Source organism: Parasteatoda tepidariorum, chromosome 1 (genome assembly GCF_043381705.1).
Source record: "Parasteatoda tepidariorum isolate YZ-2023 chromosome 1, CAS_Ptep_4.0, whole genome shotgun sequence".
NCBI lineage: Eukaryota > Metazoa > Arthropoda > Arachnida > Araneae > Theridiidae > Parasteatoda > Parasteatoda tepidariorum.
In genome coordinates, this window is record NC_092204.1 from 34,641,532 (window position 1) to 34,659,937 (window position 18,406).

General features: G+C 26.9%; 1 protein-coding gene across 1 annotated transcript in view; it reads right to left on the reverse strand.

Moving 5' to 3' along the window:
• LOC107448013 (atrial natriuretic peptide receptor 1) overlaps positions 1-18,406 on the reverse strand; it is a 250,934-nt gene that overhangs the window by 183,374 nt on the left and 49,154 nt on the right. The window lies entirely within an intron of this gene.

An 18,406-nucleotide genomic window follows, 5' to 3' on the forward strand; every position in this document is an offset into this window, starting at 1 on the left:
GTAACGACTTTTCATGAGGAAATTATCAAATTATATATATAATTGTCTTAGTTGCGTAACACTTCAAAAAAAACTTTAATAACTTTTAATCTAATGATCTGATTTTAACGTACCATCACTCAATCTTAAAGGATTCAGGGCTTAACTGTAAACTAAACTAATTAATTAGTGTAGACGATATTTTGAGATACGAAATCCGACACAAAATCGCACTCTCTCTTTACAAACATCTTTTCTTTCGACGAATTCAAATTTTTGACACACAATATAGGGTTAGCTTCAAAGTGTAAAATCTGGTCCCGATTGATTATTATTGTTTAATGAGAACGGCAGTCTAACGTTTGGACCATTTAATGTTAATTTCATTTTTTGCGTATTTCACCTGGTCAAAGAAGTCATTATTAGAAACTTTTTTTCTTCTCATAAGCTATTGAGCCGATACCCTTCAAATTTTGAATTTTATCAATGAAAATAACATATATTAAATAGACGTAAACTTTGGTGTACCTTACAACTCAAAAATTTAAGGCAAATAGTAAAATAAGTAATAAAAATTATAAAAAATAATATTTTCACATTGTTACTGAAAGTCGTGTGAAGCCCTTGAATGAGTTATTCCTACTAACTAAGGCCCGGATTTTGATGACATTTGCATTTTTTTGTATTTTTTGCATTTTTGGGCATTTTTTGTCTTTTGGAGCATTTTTTTAGATTTACAGGGCATTTTTCTTTAAATTTTGGGGCGTATTTTGCATTTTAATGCATTTTTTAAAGTTTTTTGTTAATTTTTTCCAATTTTTATTATTTTTTATCAATTTTCATTATTACACTGGCTTCCAAACAATGAAGAAAATCTATAGGATATTAACAGGTGAAGCAAAATCTTTTCAAATTGAAGAAGAATTGTCAGTAAGTGAGACCGTCTTTTTCAAGTACGCACCTATAACATCAGTAGACGTTGAAAGAAGCTTCTGCAGGAATGAAAATTTACTTTCAGACAAGAGACGCTCGTTTACATTTCAAATTATCAAAAAACATTTAATAATCCAATGTAATTCTGATATTTAGTAATATTATGAGATGGAAGTTGTTATATCCATTAAAGTTTCTATACAAAATAAAAATATTTTGGTGTCAATATATTTTCCTTTTTTTGTTATTTTAGGATATAAAACATATTTTTCAAACTTTAATGAACGTAGAACAAGTATTGCATTGCTTTATATTTTTTAAATGACTCATAATAATTTTAAAGAGCAAAACATTTTTTTAATTCAATATTTTTACTTTATTTAAGGCATTTTTTGCGCAATTTTTGCATTTTTAAGGGCATTTTTTGCCCTTTTTAAGGGCATTTTTTGCACTTTTTAAGGGCATTAGTTGAGATTTTTTAGGTCATCAAAATCCGGGCTTTACTAATAACCAATTAAAAATAACTTCTTTACCTTTAGAAGAAAGGCGTCTATTTCCATTATTTTGTAATATTGTATCAATAAAAAAGAATCTTTCGAAAGATAAATAAATGCGCATTCTTTTTGCAAAATTCCATAATAGTATTCACTTCTTGACATTCCATAATGAAATTTGTACTCATAAAAAACATTTTGTTTCTTTCATTTATTTTACTTTCTTTGACTTAAATATTGTTAGTTGAAGTTTGTTTAAAAGACGAGCTAGAAAAGAAAGGTACATGAAGGCTTTTTGTGTACTTTGAGAAGGGCATAGTGAGTAAATCAAATTTACAAATGGAAGCTTTTTTCTCATAAAATACACTAAAACTTACTTAAAAGTGTTTTCTAAGTTTAAATGATGAAGTACATATTTGATGTACGTTATTTTGATTTTAGTGTATTTGTTCATTATTTTGCTAAAACATCAAAAGTTCGAATATTTGTTCAACATTTGTTTGTAACTTTATAAGTACATAGTAAAAAAAGACATTTTTATGCAATAAGAAAAGTACTGATTCACAAAATTCTGAATTGCATGAAATTTCAAAATCATGTTTTAACTGAAAAAAAATAATAATTCTTAAAAAAATTTTAAGATAATTTCTTTTCATTTTTTTAAATAATTTTTCAGTATAAAAAAGGTCCAAAAATTAAGAAGAAAAGAAGAAGAGAGATTTAAAAAAAAAATATTAAATTTCAATATGCAATTTCGACCATACTTTTTTCACTCAGCGTGCTGTAGGTGAGAATTATTAGACTGATATAAGTATTATAATAATCCATGGGACACCAAACAATCAAAACGGTAAAGCAAAGTGCTGCAAAAAAGGAATCGTTAAATTAAGAAAAAAATCGATGCTGTAAAGTATTTGGTTTAAGCTGCTTAATTGAGTATGTTAATTACTGCTCGTATTTTCTGTTTGTTGCATTTTTTCAAATACTTGTCACGGAGTTGCTTAATAAATATCCAAAACAATATATATCATAGAACTAATTATGTCCAATTCGTGGAAAGTAACAACAAACTATATAGTACTCTTAACTCTAATATTATGAAAAAAGACAAAAAAGAAGTTATTTTGTAACGTTTTTCCTACCCACAAATCATTTATTTAATTCCAAAACAATGATAATTTAATGTGTACTCGAATTCTTACGAGCGGCATTGTCTGCAAATACATACCTTGATATTTACGAGTATCAATATACCAGCATTTTTTAAAATATGATTTTTTTATTGTTAAAAAAATATTTTTAATTATTTAAACGATACAAATATATATTTATCTTAATTACAAAAAAAGTAATCTCAGTTCATATTAAACTTAGACTCATATTTTTTATGATCACGTTTTTCAATTTTAAAATGAGTATCTTGAAACCCACAAAAAAAAACCTATATGAAATTTGAATTGAACAAATTTTGGATACTTTACTTTGATTTTATTTCATGATATTTACAAAAATTTTTTTAGTTAAATAAATAATTTTTAGAAAAACTAAAGCAATTTTAAATAAGAGAGTTAAAATATGAAATTTTAAATTTTAAGAACAGATAAAAAATCTAACTAGGGAAAATGCTAAAGATACATTTGTTTTTTTATCTGTGTATAATCAAATTAAATAAAAAAATATTTCATTCCATCAATTGAAAAACTGCTCCTTTTTAATAAATTCATTTATTGAGTTGGAACATTTCCATTTAAAGCTTTTGATCTTTCGAAATTTTAAAAAGCCTTCAATAATAATTTCACGACGGATCCACTCCCACTTTAAGGAATTCTGCTATTTTTAGAATAATCTTCAGATTAACTTCCCACGCACATATTAAATTTCGTTTGGTGCATTCTATCATTTTTAGATTGCCACATTGCGTTAGAAAACAGTACACAATGTTCGAAAATTCGAAAAAAAGGTTAAATAAAAATTTATTTAAAATTTAATATACCATATTTAACCAAAACAGTTAAACAAACAGAAAAAACGGTATTCAAACTGTTAATTGTGAGAATATTGCTTGTTGACTGTCTTCTCCAAATACGGTTAAACAACCATAATTTTATAGGCCTCAACTACGATTATGAATTTATAGTTTTATTTTCCACCATCGGGTGCCTAAATACAGCAGAGTACGTCTGATAATCTTATAGTAATAAGTTTGTGGTGAACACCTAATGAAGCTTAGTTCCTTGCAGCGGGGTGTACACTTTAGCCGTGACGGCTAATCTGTTAATCTCATAACCCAATGTACACACCCCAATATTTTCTATATTTCATCAAGAGGCCGGGATAGCCTGATTGGTGGCGCCCATGTCCAAGAGTTTGTGGGTTCGATCCCCACCGGCCGAATACTCCCCGTGTAGTAAATGGTGACTGATGCACATTAAATCCGTCGATTCGCAAAGATCCTAATGTTCCCATAACAAATCAATACCTCTGGGGGAATTACTATTCCATATATATATATATATATACATAGCACAAAAACAAAGAGAAAAACGAAGAACATTAATAAGTTTTATTAACTGCGCATAGGCTGCGAGTATATAGAACTCATAAAATAAGCTGAAATATTGAGAAAATATGGAAAATAATAAAAAATAATGACAAGAGAAGAAAATTATAAAAAATAATTTTTCAAAAGTATTTAAAATATAATTTATGATATAAAAAAAAGAAAGAAAAAAAATTAAAAATCCGGAAATCAAAACAAAGAAAAGATATAATCTCTTCATCAGCCCACACGATTATATCCGCAAAAAGGAGTGCTTTCTAATATTGTATTAATATAGCCAAAACAAAATATATCAGTACAATAGTGTGAGGAGCACTCAAAAAATATTGAAACGAAATTAGAACACATTAAGTAAAAAGTATATACGAAAAAACAAACAAATATATTAGGCAAAAAACAGAAATTAAAATTTAAAGAGATTAGAGAACAGTACACGAAAGGAAATTTACATAGTGAAGAGTGAATAAAATGAACTTACGCGTACCGGAATCTTTCAAGAATGATTTAAAATATTATCGTAATAAGATTGCCAGATTACAAAATATGAAAACAGAAGCATAAATAAAGTGATATTTTATGGTACGTTCTTACTGCAATACTGAAGCGCGTCTAATTTGTTAGTTACCTTGGGTGGGCCTGAAAATGGATGCGCGCAAGGTAATAATATTATATAGGATAATTTAAAGTTTGTAATTAATAAGTTTGATAATTAAAATAATTGTTTCAAAAAAAGAAAAAAAAGAAAGAAGAAAAAAAACAGGATTTACTCGTTTTGAATTGATTTTTAGCAGGAGCCAAATTATTATTGCTGCTGAAATCCAAAAATTTAGGCTCAAAGAGCAATGCCCTAAACTATAACATAGTACATGTTATAGTGATCATATTTAAAGCAGCTTTAGAGCTTAATATTATCTACTATTAGCTTACTTTCGTTTTCTTTTTGTTTCCGTTTTTTGTTCGGTCTTCTTTTTTCGTGTGTTTAGGGTATTGCTCTTTGAGCCTAAATTTTTGGATTTCAGCAGCAATAATAATTTGGCTCCTGCTAAAAATCAATTCAAAACGAGTAAATCCTGTTTTTTTTTGTTTTTTTTTATTCATAATGTATTTGAAGAATATATATTCATAATATGCCATATTCATAATGTTTTTGAAGAATACCCACCATCTAATTTTTGGCTCAAGTAGTGATTATATTTTCCTCATCTGTTACAACTACAGATTTACGTAGCAAAAAAAACATATTCCAGAATTTTCAAAAATTTCCGCATAGTCAAGATATTGCAAATAATCCTGGATTAAGTAATTTTGATGCTGGGTTAAGTAATTTTGATGCTGGGTGTACTTTAGAGATCTAAAGAGGGGTGTGAGTCCATTTCTTGACAGATAATATTTCACAAACAAAGAAAAATGGGCAATAGTTATTTTTATAAGAAGATCACCTTAACCACATGTACAGAAAATCACCTACTTTGCCTTCTAGAACTATCAGACGCATGAAGATATTAAAGTAATCCCACTGCAATCACACTTGTTGCCAAGATGTTGACAGAGAGAATTCAACTATACCTCACACCAGAGCTTCCAGATCAGAACCAACGAGAAGGGAGGTTATAAACTACTTGTAATAAATTGCTTGTATTAGCTTTTGACATGCATTAAAGATGACTTACTTGCATTTAGTTATACATTAACACTAAACAGACCAAACATTGATGTATATCTAGCAAGACTGAACTGGGCAGTTTGGCCAGATAGTTTTTGTGCAAATCAATTAGACATCCAAAATCTTTATATAATCATAATTAAATTGATAAAAACATAATATAGATTTGGTCATCGAAATTCTATGGTATTTTATTCGAATTGGTTAACGAAAGTATTTGATTAAACTGATCATTGGTTTTTGAATTATACGTCTCCATTAAATTCTTATGTTAATTAGATTGTTTTTCCCTATAAATAATAATTATAGATACCTTGAAATATTCTTGTTTTTTTAATGAAATTAGGGTACTTCATAATGAAACCTACGCGGAGTATATGATACCCATCGAAATACCCAAATGGAAACTCTGGTCCTTCCCGTCATTTTTGGTATTAAGCTTTATATAAACGTTTTTATAAGGCTAACGCGTGAATGATTAAATATGCACTTAGATTGGATTAGAGTATGAAAAGTCAGAAATGCTCAACACTTCTAGTAAGTTATTTTTCGAATTACAGAGCAATAAAAAACGAGAGGGACAAAATTGGCCCTATTCGTCTTTCTAGTGTTAATAAAATTTAATTAATCTATTAAGGAAATGCAGGAAAAAATAAAGAGCAATTGTTCCAGAAATGGGAACTTTATCGTCTAATTGACTGATATGGGGCCATGAGTTAATTTAATAATATTTATAGCGAAAGTTAGTAGTGAAAATGTATTAAGAAACAGTGTTTTTCTATTAAATTGTAAAAATATAAATAAGATTAATAAAAAAAGTTAGTATACATGTCTCATAATCTTACTATTGAGCAGTATAAAGTTTACCACTTATTTTTATCATGCTCTGTATTTACAATTAAAATTTACTTTAAACATATATTTCTAGGTTAAGGAATAATATCAAACAGATGAGAAATTTAACGCAAATTTAGAATTTGATCAAACTATTAGTAATCAAAAAAGTTGAAAGTTTTTTTTAAAAAATATACTGTAATAGTTTTTTATCAATTCTAAAATAATTCCATTTTTTAGCATCGGGTAATGAGAAATGCGTATTCATTTTTTATGAAAAAAAGTCATTTTTCCAAAGAAACTTTTAGTTACTTTACTCAGGAAATATATTTTTAAAAAGTTTTATTAGTATATTGAAAAAATAATAATTATTTCGATGTAAGTAAAGTTCATCAATTTAAAAAAAACGCAATTGTTCCATTTTACTAATCAGCATCATTAATTATTTTAAATTAAAGTTTGGTTGAAGGATAATGAAATTCCCTACAAAAGCAGACAATAATGTAATTACCTTTTGCCAGACAATATATTCACGACTTCAGGTTCAAATGCAACAGTAATTAGCTTTCAAATATATTCCAGTTAAAATACTTAAAATTCTTGACAATGCACTGAAATATTCTAATACTCTTAAATCATATTTTACTGTTTAAAGTTACAAGAATAGATTTAATCACATTAGATGAAATTTTGAAATTAAAACACGCATTTCTAATGATTTACATACATTGATTTATTTCTCTCTCTCTCTCTCTCTCACACACACGCACACACACACAACATACACACACGCACATATATATATATATATATATTAATTAGGTGATTATCAAAACAATGGAAACACTTGTGAATAAAGGGGACATTTAAGAATTCTCTTCATAAGCATTAAAATATAATCTTAGCTACCAGTTTTTTTTAATATAAAAAGTACATATATTAGGTGGTATGAGAGAGATTTAGCAGAGTTGTCTACGTTTTGATTTTTTGTCAGAAGCGTAAAATGTCAGACCTCACAGATTTTCAGAGAGGCCAAATTGTAGGAGCCCGACTAGTTGGAGCAAAAGTGACCGAAACATTCCAGCTTTCAGGCGTTTCTAGAGGTACAATATATAAAATCATGACAGCATACACACAGCGCGGAAAGACAAGCTCAGCAAAGCAAAATAGTGGACGGAAGGAGAAGCTGAGTGAAAGAGGCCCACGGGTATTAAAGCGGATTGTAATGTCTAAAAAGAAAACAACTGCAGCCAAAGTGACCGCAGAGCTAAATCAGCATCTGGATTCTCCAGTGTCAACAATTACAGTTAGGAGATACCATCAGATTACGGCAGAACAGCAATTCCCAAGTCTTCAAAATCTAGGGTGTTTCCATTATTTTGAAAACCACCTGTATATATATATATATATATATATATATATATATATATATATATATATATATNTATATATATATATATAAAATTCAGAAGTCAAAATATGTCAATATTGAATTGTCCGTATACACAATATGATATGTAATAAAAGGAAATTTATAAACAGATATTATTTTTTTCAAATGACAGTCGTTTGACCGATAAGTTATTAGACCACGAGCTCCCCAGTATTTCGCCAGTTGCACTAAAGAATAAAAAGCAGTCCTATCGTTAGCCAATCATATAAAGCGAACATGTAGGAGATTTAAACTAAAAAGATGAGCGCGAAGGCAATCATGCCCTGTCAGAAGCTTTTAAGTTTCAACCGATGCTGCATGAGATGAATTAGGAACAAGCAGTGCATTCCAAGGTTCTCCCCTCGAACACGAAATCTTTGCAATTTCCCATTCAGATGAATGGAATTCCAATTTCTCAGAATTGTAAACGAATATCGTAGATATTATATTTTCTCGTAAACAGCTTATTTATAAATAGCTTACGTAAATACTAGAAAATCCAATTAAATATAAACACTAGTACCAAGAAAAGCCCTTATAGTTTATGCAAAATGTTATTTTTATAAGCAGCAGCCAAACTTGTTAATGTTTAATAAGTACATTAAAGCCAATTATAGTTCTTAAGTTTAGTGACAAAACCTATATAAATACAGATATACAATTATAAATATTCATAATAAATGAATCACTATCCTATATTTTGAAATCTTGGCTAACTAAACAAGTTGTTTAGTTATTTAACAATAATTATTTCTTTGTAAGGCAGAAAATACGCTAGGAGATAAAAGATACATGTAAAATGTAGTATGATGACGTTACAATAATAAGAACTTACATAATTACTCGAACTATGCATTGATAACTTAGAATTGATAAAGGCAAACTGAGAAGAAAAACAAAACTACCAGAATATGCTGAAAGTCACCGTTTTTCTGCCTCTATGGTAGCACCAAAGCGCTCACTAATTTTTATCAAAGCGCTTTGGTAAAGGTTTTGCTAAAATTAACAAGAAGATATGGTTTAATAATGCGTCATAAAATGTGGCAAATGTAATGAAATTTGGGAATTTTATCACGATAGCATGATATTAAAATTATTTACTCGCGTAAATTTACTTTGCAGTTAAGTATTTTTTGCTAAATCTTTGGTAATAAGAACTATTATTCTTAAAAACAGAATTTTTGGTAAAACAATATCATATGAACGAAAACATTGCCAAATGAATTGCCATATATTCTGGTCTGTAAACTTGAAGTATTGCTTTTTACCATTCTTACTATGGAGTACTTAATTTAGCATACAGTATGGTAACTTTACCAAAGTTTTTTTTCTCTGTGCAATCGACTTAACTTTTCTAAATCAGTTGTGTCATCTGCTTTTCAAATTTAAAACTAATTCAGAGAACTGCTACAAATAAATATTATAGCTTTCTTTTGCATAACGCAGAGAATTGCGCATCGCAATCACCCTTCATTTTCCTTTAATTTGTTATTCAAGTCATTGGTCATTTTTGAACACTCGATATGTAGAGAATATATGTATTTTGTAAATATTTATTATTTAAGCTGCTGAATTTGAATTATTTGAAATAATTTAAAGTATTACATAAATTTTATTTGCCTTCTTATTATTATTTAATTTGAAATTTACTAAAAGAAAGAAAGAAATAATAGATGTATTTCAATAACCAGATATTAATCAATGTTCAACAAAGAATGTATTCTTAAAAAAGACCTATTATGTGCAAAAGAACACAGCACTCAGAGGATGAAACTTGAGTTGAGAAAATACAGAAAATGGAAAAGCTTTTATAAAGTAAGCGATTTATGGACATCAGAAACTTCAAAAAGAAAGCACTATTAAATATACTCGCATGCAATGTTATGAAATCAAAACGTAAAAACGTCTAAAGAAAAGTTATGTAACAGATGAGGCACACCAATTCTTTTCTGTTCTCTTATTTATTTTTTCCTCTTTTCAATAATAAAAAGCTTTTAGAAAATAGATGTTTGAAGACGTAATGGAAAAGAAAAGGATTTTACAAATCTATAGAATAGTAGTTAAAGATAAAAACAGCCTGTTGACTGCAGAAAGATATATACATTCAATGTTATGTATCTGAGCTATTTAAAAAAAAAAAAGATGTCTATCCAAAATTTAAAAAAAGAGCAGCATCGTTCATAGTGGTTTTTGATTGGTAAAAAAGAGCAAATGGCGTTTGTTTTAAGAATTTTTTTTAAAAAGTTTTATATTCTTAAGATTGCATAACCGGAAAAATGGGCTTTGAGGATTGTTTATTATAGAAGTAGTTATTTTGACAATAAAGTGATAATCCTGGACTGTTTTTCAACAGTATTTATTATAGTATTTCCTAATAATATAAAATACAGTGTTATAAAGTTTTTATAAATTATTTGAAAAAATGAAAAGTGTACTTGATACTTGATGTTTGTTGAAGTATACTGAAGTATACTTGATGTTACACTTGATACCTGATGTTATACTTATACTTGAAGTGTACTTGATAACTTGAGTTGATGAAGTATACTTGATGTTTAATTGAGACGAACAATCGAAAATATAATGTTTTTACGTCAGCTTTAGGTAATATCAATTTTTCGTTTAAAATCATTGGAGTAAATTTAGCAAGTTAAAATTCTATGATTTTAAAATCTGTTGTAAGAATCTAGGAAAATAAGAGTTTTTTAAACGACATTCATTCGATCACTTATAACTTTTCAAAGATTTACTTTAACGGAAATAGTAATTTTATAACGTGCTCTTCAATATTAATTTTTACATTTTAAAAAATATTTTTTTTATTATTAAAGTAAAAATTAACATATATATCATAGGGATTTAAAGGGCTTATAGTAACTTAGACTTTGAGAGAAAAATTGGATAATTTGAAGATTGTGATTTTAATGAAGATTTTAACAAATTCATAGAAATAAAAATATTTGTAGTAGAAAAGCTTTTTTAGTCAAAAGTAAAGTTAATTTGGTTTCTAGCTGAATCTTTAAATTTCCAGTTTCATTTGCCATTTCTTTAAAATTTTTGTAGCAAGTCAAATATTTCTGAATTTTTAAAAAATTTGCGTAAAATTTTTTATTTTTGCCAAAAAGTTTTTTTTTCTAAAAATTTGACTTTGACTGCCTATTGTAACACAGCAGACCAGCTATTTAAGAACAGCAGTTAAAATTTACCCTATTTTGTGCTTAGTAATAATAACTAAGCTTCGTATAATAACGAAAAAAAGCACCATTTAAAAATTCCAGGCGAAAAGCCATCAAAAAGAAACCATATCTAACTATTATGTAAACTTAACGCCTAATTTGAACGTAACGTTGAAGTTCGGAGTGTTGAACGCAATTTTAATCTAATTAAAAAAATTTAACATAACAAGACATTTGCAATAAAAGTAGTTAAGATACAAATTTGAATTTAAATTTCGCTGAAAGGAACTTTTAATACTTTAAATATTTTTAATTGTAAGCACAATTATGTAATATTAATCCTGTTGTAAATAAATTTCTTTATGAAACTTCAAATTGATCCTTATATATTAATTATTATTTTTGAAAAATATCTAATTTCAATTGAATAAATAAATCACAATAAATTATGACTCAATCTCCCGAAATGAATCGATCTTTAAATTCCTTAAATTACTAACGAGGTGCTTTCTCCCTCCCAGAGTTTTTTGCCAGTACTTTTTCCTAATTTGTCCTTTTAAGTTAATTACTAATTTTGATTATATGCTTAAAAAATGATTTCGTTTAATTGCTTATTCATTATAGAAATCTTCAATTAAAAAATCCACATGTAGCAATTACTGAGCAAGAATGAAGGAAAATATCGATAAAAAATAAATTTTAATTTGATAATTTAGTCACAGTGGCTTAATTACCAAATTAGAAATTAATGATATTTGCCGAGTAACTGTGACAAACGTCAACCATACTAATTGAAAAAATAAACTCCTCTTTTCAAATATTAGATCATTTTTCATATATGCCTCGAAAAATTCTTTAATTTTTTTAACGAAATCAGTAAGTTTAAGCAGAAATGGTTAAAAATAAATATCTTTAAGCCAAAAAAAGTAGAAAAAAAATCCTTGACATTTGGTTATCACATTTCAGTTCCTTTTTAAATAATAGTTAGTTCGTTTTTTGGAAATTTATGCAAACTTTTTTTAATTAAAATTAAAAAAGGAAAACAATTGCGATTTAATTTTTAGAAAGTTTTACTTAAACAATGTAAAAATTGAATAGTGAATAATCGAAAAAAAATTAATTATCGAAACTTTCTTCGTTTTTGACTTAACCGTTTCTTGGTATATGCCGAGAGCGAAAAGTTCTTTTGTGTAACGAGATAACCATCGTCAACTCTTTGATTAAACGAATTTCGTCAAAATTGAAGATATATTTCATTATTATATTTATTTCCAAAAAAAAACGAACTTGGAGGGCCTAATGAATCTAACTTCTTTAAATAACCACTTTAACGTAGGCACCACATAGACGACACGACACAACAAGGGCAGATAGATACATTACACCCAAGTCCGAAGAGGGATATGAACTCCGGATCTTCGTGGTGCAAGGCCAACTTCGTGCACACCACACAACCGGCCAGTGTAATTTGTCAATTTATTTTCGATTGCTTATTCTTTGTTCTAGTTTCGTCATTCTAGTTAACATTCTTCCGTAAAAAACTATGAAGAGGTTTCGAATTGAAGGAACATTTTCGTCATACACTTGAGCGTTCGCGTTTCGTCACAAATCACGCGATTTCGTGACGAAATGATTCTCAAAATCAACGAAATTCTGCTCAAGGATTGCTGATAGTCAACAGAGAGAGTTTATTTCAGAGAGAGAAAAAAAAATTTTCAACATTATAGCATAATATTCTAGGTATTATCGAAAATTATTTAGATCAATTCTTTAAATTGTTGCTTTCCCTTGTTTAAATAGATATTTGGTGATTTTTGACTCTTTGTTCCGGTTTAATTCATTTATGGTGCAATAGCTCAAAAAATTCAAACAATCCTTGGATTTTTTTATGATTTTCGAAAATACTTCCTAGAAACCCTGAATGTAGTCAATAAGCTAATAAAAATTTTCATTGTTCTCAAAGTCTGTTATGTGATTCTTTTCTCAACAAATTGTCAAAAACAGTGCACAAATTTAAGTAACTAGTTGTAAGTATCTAAAAACTAAATTAAATTTATGGCATATGTTTAGCTTTTATCTCATAACATAAACTGTTAAAATATAGTCTTAAAAGCATTACATTTTCTTTCAAATTATTTTTGACAAGTTAGCTTTTATTTATTATGCATGCCAGAAGCATTTAGTAAGTGAAGAAGTAGATTTCTACAACGAAACTATCATTATTACTTAGCTAAACTTTCGTAACACTAATTTTTTCTGTCAGGTATTTCATTTTTGTTTAAATTTAATTCTCTTCTCAGTCTCTATGTGAAACAAAGTGGAGTTTTGATTTAAGAAAATAGGTACCCCTTCTGAAATTATAATGAAAATACGTGTATCTACCAAAATTTACAAGCAATAAAATTTCTTTGAAAGGTAAATAAAGGTTAATAACGCATATAAATTTTTGCTAACATTTTAAAAAATATAACTTTATATGTTCTTTCAGTTTAGAGAATTTGTGGAAGATTTTTCTACAGAGAGTCAGGTCATAAATAAAATTTTATTTGCACTTTCAAATAAGTGCTATAAATTCTTAACTTTTAAAAAATAGCTTTATAGGATGAAAAAATTTTTAAAGAAAAAATTAATTTGAGAAAAAGGCTTTTGATCATTTGAGGATTAATTGATACTATCGATTATATTGATACGATTGATGATACCATTGATTGACAGTGGTAAAATAAAATATCTCTGAATGTCAGCAAAAAAACTCAGAATAGATTTATCTTAATTCCTTATTGTTAACATTAACGAAGTAAAAATTAGGGTTCATGCTTATTACTTTTACTTTTTATTCTATTTAATTTAATTAAATTATCTATTTTTATAACCAGTGTTGAAAAGTAGCTCCTATTCCGAAGTTACAACAATCAATGTTCAACTCTGTAGTCTTGTACATTTGAGCCCAACCCAGAAGACAAGGAAACTCTTGTGCTAAGTATTTTGAAAAGTTAGCTATTGCAGAGGAATTTTGATTAAACTAACCCGTATTTGTGTTACACGGAGGGAAAATCTCGAACACCTCCCTAAACCCTATACCACTGAATATATAAATTTAAGACATCAATTGCAAAAATTGTTTTAAATCAAAGATTAAGCATTTTATTAACTTATCATATCATTTCATACTACCGAGTTTTGTAAGTATTTCAATAAAGTTGTTAAATTATGTACTGCAACAGAGAAGAAATTCTGATATTTAAAATAATTTCTACCTAGTATTTATGAAATAATATTTTTTTAAGACATTAATAAAAAAAATTTAACAGAAAAACTTATAGTTATATAGCGTATGAAACGTTTTATTTACGAAGAAAATCGAAATAAAAAACAATAATATTCTTTAATCTTGCACTTAAACAATGAGGAAAAAAAATTTCAGTTTGTTTCTTTAACACTGGAATTGGTACTTTTAAAATTAGAATGGCATTCCATTTTATGCATTTTACGACTCACAAAAACACTAAAAGCGAAAAATAGTTTATACTTGATTTTCTTTCTAGTTCAATATTGACGAAATAATTTAAAGTGGTGAGTATTTTTTGTTTATAAAGTAATAATAACAAGAAATCAAAACTCAACAAAATAAAAAAGAATCGAAAGTGTGAGAAATGTTTTGTCTTGAGTGCAATGTGCATTTGAATGTTTTTCCATTTTCTTTCTATAAAGTAAAGCTTTTTGAAACGAATAAAATCTTTTAAAAAGTTGAAAGCATCTTTTCAAAAAATGAGCTGCTTTTGAGTGAAATGCGAGAAATATTTATACATAAAAAAGAAGGATATGATTGTCTGTATGTGTTTTGATTTTAAATTCAAAATGAACACTCTTTTTTGTGAAATGAGCAAATGGTATACAGTTTTTATACATCGATTGAATTGATACATTTTATTGAGAAAAAATATTCATTCATCATGGAAAAAAAACTTAAAGTATGTTTGATTGATCGTATAAATCCTGAATTCGCCAAATAAGTTTAATTTAAAGAAAAATAATGCTTACTTTTCTTAATCGAAATTTATTTAGCATTTAATTTCTAGAAAGTAAATATTTTGTGTGAACACTTTGCTTTAAAGGAATGAAAAACATGTAATTTAAAAATTGTTTCTATATTAAATTTATAAGAATACTTAAGGTTAATTTTTTTTTACTTCAAAGCTTTCAATTTCTATCTTTCATTTGCTTATATAAGTTCGCTTATTCATTTGTTTATATAAATAAGAATTCGATAAAATATAATGAGAACTTTTACAGTCTTAATTTTATAGAGTGCAAAACAAAAATATTCAATTACATTATTTGGTCGAAAGCGTCTAAATTTTACAGATTGTCACGAATTTCAGACAAATAATTTTAAACATATAATAATATTTAAACATTATTTTGTATTTACTCATTAAATATATCGCTTAGATATGTGAATGGAATATTGTATCATATAAATCAGGATTTAGATGGTTTCCAGCTTTCATGATTTTGATGCCACATGCACACACATTTGAGAAAATTCATTTGATTTTGCTTAAATGTAGCTGCATTTTGTTGATACAGACTTAAATTAACTCTTTCAAGATAATTGTGAACTTGTTGGCTTAGTCATTAGACTTATAAGGAAGTTCCGTGTTGTTAAATAGCATTATCTGTGTGGTTCTCTTAATCAAAAAAAAATACACGTTCTCGGCACTATTTAAAATATTGCGTGTTAATGTAAACATATTGTGCTTTAGGGCATCACCGCATGTTTTAGATACATGAGTGGTCAGTAACCATCCATCCACATGGGAAAAACATCTAGCACAACTACCGTACTTTGCTGCAAGGGCTTTTCTGGCAAAAAAAAACAATCAAGGCGCATTAGCATAATTTTGTCAAAATCTGAAATACCACTCTATTTTTCAAATTTTGACTGGGTGACGGCCTTCTATTTTACATGAATGCTTGGTACCAAATACGTTGCAAAGTAGAGTAAATAAACAGAACAAAACATATCCTGATAAATTTAACTCACTGTATAATAATAAATTTCTAGTAAGAAAAAAAAATGGATTAAAAAAACTGAAATATACAGTATTTAAACAATTCATTTGAGAATTTTTCTCTTCATATATTAGCAGTTTAGAGGAAATTCAAGTATTCGAAATTATAGTTCCTAATACCATACATTTGGTAAAAAATGCAAAACTTAAAAGTATATTAAACCGTATTAATTTTTTTATGCTATACTTTAAGGTATCATGAAAAAAAACCAAATTTTTCCACATTCAATAAATTTTATAACATAATAAAAAACCCTATTATAATGTTAATTTTACCAAAATTATTAACAAAGCACTTCAGTAAAATTTACGGTGCTTTTGCACTTTAAAAAATGAAAAAGATTGATGAATTGAAAAGCTTATTAACTCAGACAGCCAATTAATTTATTACCACTGATAGAGGATGATGAGAAGTCAAGGAAGTTGCATCCTATGAACAAAAGCTGTAAATTACACTTTCCGTTTTTATTCTTATACATCCTGTTACAAAATGAACTTGTTAGATTTATTCTCATCATTTCAAGCTACTTAGGGACGAAGCATATAATTGCATATAGCATATTGTAATGATTTATTATTGGATACTCTGGGACGTGAAACTTAAAAACAGCATTCACATTTCATCTGAATCACTTCATAATATAAACTTTTATTGCTTAAAAAAAGGGCTAAGTAAAAACCAGGTTACAAAAATAAAGCATAACATTGAGTTTAGATAGTAATTAATTATTCACTATTATACAAAATAGTATGTGTACTGCCTAATAACAAAGCCATTCAAAAAAAAATTTATCAATTAAGACAATTGATATTATCAAGAGAAGCCAATTAATAAAAACACATATTGACAAAATAGGGAGAAATATTTTCTAGATTGTAAAGATACATTATTAATATCCAGAAAATGCATTATATGTTCCCTTAATGTTAATATTTATACCAAATCATACCATTATATCATGGAAGTTTTAAAAATATTGTTTTCTTGGGAAGCTAGATTTAAAGCTTAATCTTTTTTCATGTACCAATATTTGCCTCAAAACACAGATAATTATATTTTTCGTAAATTAAATCATTCCAACTTCAAGTTGTATCATATCGTTGCATCTAAACTGGGAAAAAATTAAAAAGTAATTACGAAAAAGTAATTACGAATTATAGTAAAAAGTACAAGCACTCAAGGTGCCAGTTCTTTTTAATGTAAAATTGCAAGAAAATAAAAATATATATATAAATAAAAAATATTTATTCAAAAAAATTTTTGTATAAGTGTAAAATATTATTAAAAAATAGTATTAAAAATAATATCAATAAAAAAAAATTTATGTACCGTAATTCTAACAGCAGTATTTATTGTAAAATCACTTAATGACTGTTTGAAAATTAATATTAATGCAAAAACTAAGGATTAATGATTAGGGTGACAGTACTTTTTACCGTAATTTTATCTGGAATTTTTTATAATTTTTTAAAATTTCTGACATTTTTCAACACTCTTTACTCGTGCCGTCCAAACAGGATTTAGTTTGTATAACGCATTTATTCATAAACATTAACTATCAAAAAGTAGATTTTGTTCCATTTTTTAAATTGAAATATTTAATGAAAACAATAAGCAATAAATTTAATATATCTTGGTCTGAAGTCTAATTTAACATTATAATTATACAATTCTGGAATTTACTAGACTAAAAAATCATACATTATATATATTTTTGTGTAGTATTTTTTAATATTTTTTTTCAATTTTAGAAATGGAATTTACTTTTTTTTCAGAATATGCTGCATTTTAATAAGTGTAATAAACACGTTTTTTTAAATCCAGTAAACAATAGTAAAGAAATTAACTATTGTTTAATTTATTACTGCTAATCTATTACATTAATTTATTACTGCAGTTTACTGCTAATTAACACAATTGTTTAATTTATTTTAAATTCAAATAATTTTATATTATAAGGAACTGAATGTAAGACTATAGCTGCATATTCATGATTTGTAATAGAATATTTTATCAGCGTTAAAAGCATGCTTAAATATTTAGATAGCCGTCTCTAGTTTTCCTAATTAAACTTATAATTTTGAATTCAAAATTCAAATTTGTAATGAAATATTTCAAGCAGCTCAATTAAGTACATTAGGTACAACATTAAATTCAATACTCATACTTACAATATGAAATGTCAAAATTTTGCTGATTTGAAAACTTTATTAACGAAGTTTAAAATAAATATGTCGTAAAAATTTTATGATTTTTCAG